A 5,574-nucleotide genomic window follows, 5' to 3' on the forward strand; every position below is an offset into this window, starting at 1 on the left:
TTTTAAGGTTTTGTTGTGGAATTAGTAGCCTTCAGTTCAATATCACTGCGAGAACTTCTGAAAGTAAGCCGCCCCAACCAAGTAGCCAGCCTTTTACATTATGTTAACGTCCGACGAAACAACTTAAAACGGTCACATTTGGTTGGTGAGGCGATAGGGTAAATAGAACGATCTTGAACAAGAATTAGTTCGGTGGATGTCATCCCGACAGCAGCGTATTCGGCTAAAGCTTGGTTGCAGTTTTAAGGGACTTTGTCATTTGATAGCGAGTTTTAAAAGCTAGCACAAGGGGTTCCAATTTTGTTTTATAAGTTTATTGATATCGGAAGAAGTTCTTTTTTTTTTTTGATAAAGCAAGGTAATCGTGCAATGCCCTTTGATGTGAGAAGTTTTAAAAAAAACGTTTACCTTTTCTCAATAGCTGTTATTGGCAAATGAGATGATTAATATACAACACGCTGTTTTTATCGATTTCTTCAGCTGTAATTCGTGGCAGGCGAAACAAGCCAAGACGGAAATAACCTCGCAAGGGTAATTTTGTTACAATCCTTCGTGTTGTGCACACTCTACCAGCTAACTGATAGTAATGATTTCAACTTACAAAAACACATTCCATTGCAGCGTAAGTTTCTTTCGATATATCTTTATTGACTTGAACAAACGCTTGTTTGTGTAAGTAAACCCAAGCAATTGTCACGAAGACTCTTTACATGTGGTTTAATTTGTATACGAATCACGATTGGACCGCAGCTCAGATGATGGTGTTTTAAATGATGCATTTGTTTGCGGACCCCCTTAAAAGTTTTCACAGACTCCTAAGAGATCTAAAGACAGCAATTTGAGAACTATTTTTGCATGGCTGCTGTGGAAAAGTCTACTGGTATTCGATTAAGTTTTGAAAATCGTTAGCGTTACCGACTTTGTGTAATTTTTTCAAATAAAAGGTAACGGTTTGTTTATAAAACAATAGCTTTCCCCTAGTTTTACCGATATGCAAGCGAAGAAAAAATAGATCTGGCAATGTGACGTCATCTTATTATGTAGGAAAAAGGAAGCTGATAGTCACGTTGCCTTCGTAGTGGAGAGACAAAAATGCGAAAAAAAGAACAAATGCTAAAAAATAATTACATGACTATATCAACATTATCCATAGACTGAGATGAGTTGCACGTGATTAAAATGTCGCTCATTAACTTACACTCCCCTCGACGTTAATTTAACCTTGAAGCAGCTCCCAGATTTTTTTTAATTTATTCAAAACTGCTAACACAAGCTCGTTTCGGTAACATGACGCTGAAAGAAACTAAATAAATGTCTCAAATTCACTTTGGCTGAAACGACCCACACACAACAACAGTTGATTAGCTTCGTTCTCCATCGTCCGTTATTTTTCAACATCGCGTAGTCTCTCTTCTTCAATTCTATAAAATACGCAGATTAAGTGACAAAATTTTCCTGACATGTTTTTGTGAGTTTGAAATGAGACTGTGATCAGTCGCGTTGTTGTTCGATTGATTCTGAATTTGCTTACACAATAGATGGACAGAAGAATGCATTTGTACATAGATGGACAGAAGAATGCATTTGTACAGGCATTTCCTCACAAATCATAGGCTACTGATGTGAACCATCGGAATGAAAATTGTTATCAACAACTCACATCCATTTAAATTCATGTAAAATGCCTTTTCTGAAACTTCACTCTGTCAATCTCAGTGACCGGGCCTGCGTCAGTGGTTCAAAGTCTCTGCAAGTATGCGAAACTGCCAGGATTAAGTTGTGCAAGAAGCTTTCTCAGTCCGAATTAAGCTCTCATAGAAACTTTCTATGTCCAAGGCTAAAGATTCAATCAATCGACACCAACAAAAAAATTGTTAAAATTGGAGTTTTTGAAAACTAGAACTAGGTTACACAACACATCGACGTACAAACCTAGGCTACAGTAGACTAATTCTATTTAAAAGTAATTCTGAACCACATTTGTGCTCACACATGCCGCAAGGTCTTGCTTGATGGCTGCTCACATTAGTGAAATCACTTCTCACATGACCGTTTGAAAATAATATCAAGGTCGTTATTTTCCCATCAAGGTAAAAAACGTTCTTGTCTTTGCGCGTATCTTTGTATCAACTTGCTATACGCAGGATTGGCGAAGGTATCTCATTTTATCCAAGCTTTTATCAACTACGTTTATTGAATGTTTCTAAGATATCATTTAAATTCTGAAGACTTTCTCATCTATTTAAGAACCCACAATGGTGCATTTGCTTGTTGTCAAACTGAAAAAAGATAATAATCACTGTTCAAATATTGACTTGCTTTTTGTTTTTGATCTGTCCACGATATTCTTTGCTAGTAATCTTTTATTTTTGTTTAGTAAGCAGAGAAAATACCATTTAGGTTTTAGAGCTACCTCGTTGATGTGACACACAACACTATCAGGCTGACAAAGCGCAGTTATAGAATCTATTGTTCTACGCACGCAGTGAGTTTATTTTGTTGCAATTTTGGAAAATGTATAATAAGGTAAATAAATAAATTATTTGTTTTCAAATTTTGTATCAATAATAACATAAAACGATGAAACCTCGAGTAAAATAGACCACCTGCTCTTCAATCTTTGTTTTTAGATGTAGCCTACACCTTATGTAATTTTTGGACAACTTTGTATAGCCTAGCCTACTTATAGAAAATCTTTTTTACTTGTGCTCAAAAGAAAAGACCTTAATGCAAATGCTTATTTCCTAGTTGAAAAATGCGTCTAATATCCAAACCTGAGCTCACCTAACAGGATTCGTTGCTGATAAAATGTTTTTATTTGTACCGTGTTTTGTGTGCGAGTTTGAAAAGAATATTTTGGTGTTTTTTTGTTGCATGGTGTAGCAAGCTACTCTAAAATCACGTATCGATGGAAATCAGATCGTGATATATCTTAGAAACAATCTTTGTACAGCAGCTGGAGTAGGCCTAATTTGAGTTATGTAAAATCATGTTTGTTTCTTCAACATAGTTTGTGCTACTTTTTGTCAATGACTATCTATCGGCAGGTGATTTCGTGATGATCACTAATTTTTAAAAGTAAAAAAAAAAAGATGTGCTTGTTAAAGAAAATTGCGAAGGAAATTTGCTTAACTTAGAGCAGGAACGTAACCACAAGGGGGGTGGTAAGGTGATGACTGCAAAATGCAAAGCGCTCACCAAAACTAAATCTTGCCACCCCCCAAAAAAATATGCTTCAATGCTATAGCAACGTTTTTATATCGTTGTAATTCATGTTGAATGACGTTGGTCCTCTTATCAGTTACTTTTGCCTACCTAAAATTTTCTTTCTAGCCACTTCACTAGATTAGGGTTAGCTACTAGTAGTCGTCAAATTACGTAAGTGTAGCGTATAAGGCATAACATTTATTTAGCTATCTCAAACGATAAGATTATCACAACGTATTTTTGAGATTTCTCTAAAATCTCTTGATGTTGTCAAAATCTGTTGGATGCAGTTATGCAAAGTCAATCAACAGTAGGCCTAACGCAAAAAGTATATAGAGAGGCTTTAGCCTCCATTTGACTAGCAGTGGATAGAGTATGATCAAGATTAGATATAGGCTTGACAACGCAACTGATTGAAATAAATAAACAAACCAAATGCATGATCTTGGTTGGTCAGTTTACAGTTGTCACTCTACCACACTGAAGTGACTTTAAAGCCGATATCAACTGTGTTCTGTATTGTCCTAACTTAGTAGATTGTTGAGGAAATGAAAAAGTGGTAAAGTTTTGTAACTTTGATTTTGAAGGTGTACTGAGTGCTATATGCTTGTCTTGCTATTGAATTATTCATGCAACAAATTAAAAGACCTTGTATAAATCACCTTCAATTTGCAAGCAGAAAACCTTTAAAACGTTTAGGGGTTGCGCACGAGCACTGGTTTATGAGGCTGCACATTAATAATAGATTCGTGTGGCAATAGTTTGGATATATCTTTCTCCGAAGCAACGTTGTAGTTTGAAATTTTGAACCAGATAATTGTACGGCAAACTTACAACGCTGTGTAGCTCCAAAATTTAATATTTTTTATGAAGATATTTATAATTCAATGCCATTTTCAGATTTTTTATGTCCAATGAATCGTGAAAAAATAGCTTTATTGAAACAAGGTTGGCAATATTTTTTTAAAACGGAATCAATGTTGTCATTTAAAATACCGAAAAAAGCGCTGAGGAATTTTCTAACATCAGCATCACTAATTATGATGACGCTTGTTGAAAATCTTTTACTTTCCATCAAGCCTATCCTTTTGCCATCAATGTATGGATATTTTTCTTTGTCAATTCCTTTCCTGTGTCCAAAATGCACTTCTCTGAGTTTATCGATCGGTTTATATCTCTTGATCAATAAAAATGTATTTCATGAATTTTGTAACAAGTTGTAACATGAAATTGAACACCAGAAAAAAATATTACAAATTAATTTATGTTGGTTAAGTAAATTCTTGCAATTTTCAAGGAATGGTGTGCAAGTGGAATATTTAGCAAGTTGTTTTTCTGAGTAAAAGTGTTTTAAGAACAGAGAGAGAGACAACTTTTATTTCGTCTGTTGCGAGAATAGCGCTGTGCAATTAAGATGCGATGGCTGTCCCTCGTCTTCAAGGATGATGGTCTTCGCAATAAAGTCTTGCGAAGACGTCTGTGCGTGGGTTGATTAACGTGGACTTGATGACGCACACTCAACAAGCACACATAAACTTGACAAGGCCATCAGCTTTGTTCAATGACAAGGCAAGCCAAGACGATTGGGAGCCGGTGACATGCTGCAGCCTTCATCCGCTTTCAGAGTCGTTGAGCTTGATTGACTTCATCCGCCTGTTCCGCCGTTGGGGACGTGGGTTATCCTACATTGGACTACGTTTTGTCTGGCCTCTACATTTCGACCAATCTGGCATGGGTAACCCTTCTGGGAGCAGTTAGCTCCCGCCAGTACAGCTCTAGATGTCACTGGGGCACGGACAATTATACATAATGCGAATAAAATAACACCATAGTAGGCTAATCTTGATACCACAACAGACAGGAAGCAGCGAAAGACGACAGTATTAGTCGTCTGGTCAGCTGCTTCGCTATTCATGTGACAAATGTCAAGCATCGGCAAATTACGTTTTAGTTATTTTTCCAGTTTCCCCTTTGTTACTTTGCCGTTCACTACATGTTTGCGCTAGCAATGAAGACTAAAACTTGAAAAGAAATTAAAAAACAACAAGTTTCATGAACTTTTCAGTTTGAGAGTCTTCAAAGGCATGTTTAAAATTAAACTATTCTTCGTTATTCCTTTTGTGAAGCTTCACTTTCACCGCAGTTTTTACCTGAAATTTCACAATGAAGAAACAAAAATAAATATTTTATTTTGTTACTGTTGAAAAAAGCAAGATTCTTAAATTTGCGATAACCATGATAATAACTATCACCTAGTCCCAGTAAATCCTGGTAACCAAACAGTTCATCGAACTACAGCTTTTGATGATGTTTTGCTCAATGAACTGTCGCTGAATTATTTTTCGTCGAACCAGTCAATCCCTACCA

This window comes from Aplidium turbinatum, chromosome 1, assembly GCF_918807975.1.
Source record: "Aplidium turbinatum chromosome 1, kaAplTurb1.1, whole genome shotgun sequence".
NCBI lineage: Eukaryota > Metazoa > Chordata > Ascidiacea > Aplousobranchia > Polyclinidae > Aplidium > Aplidium turbinatum.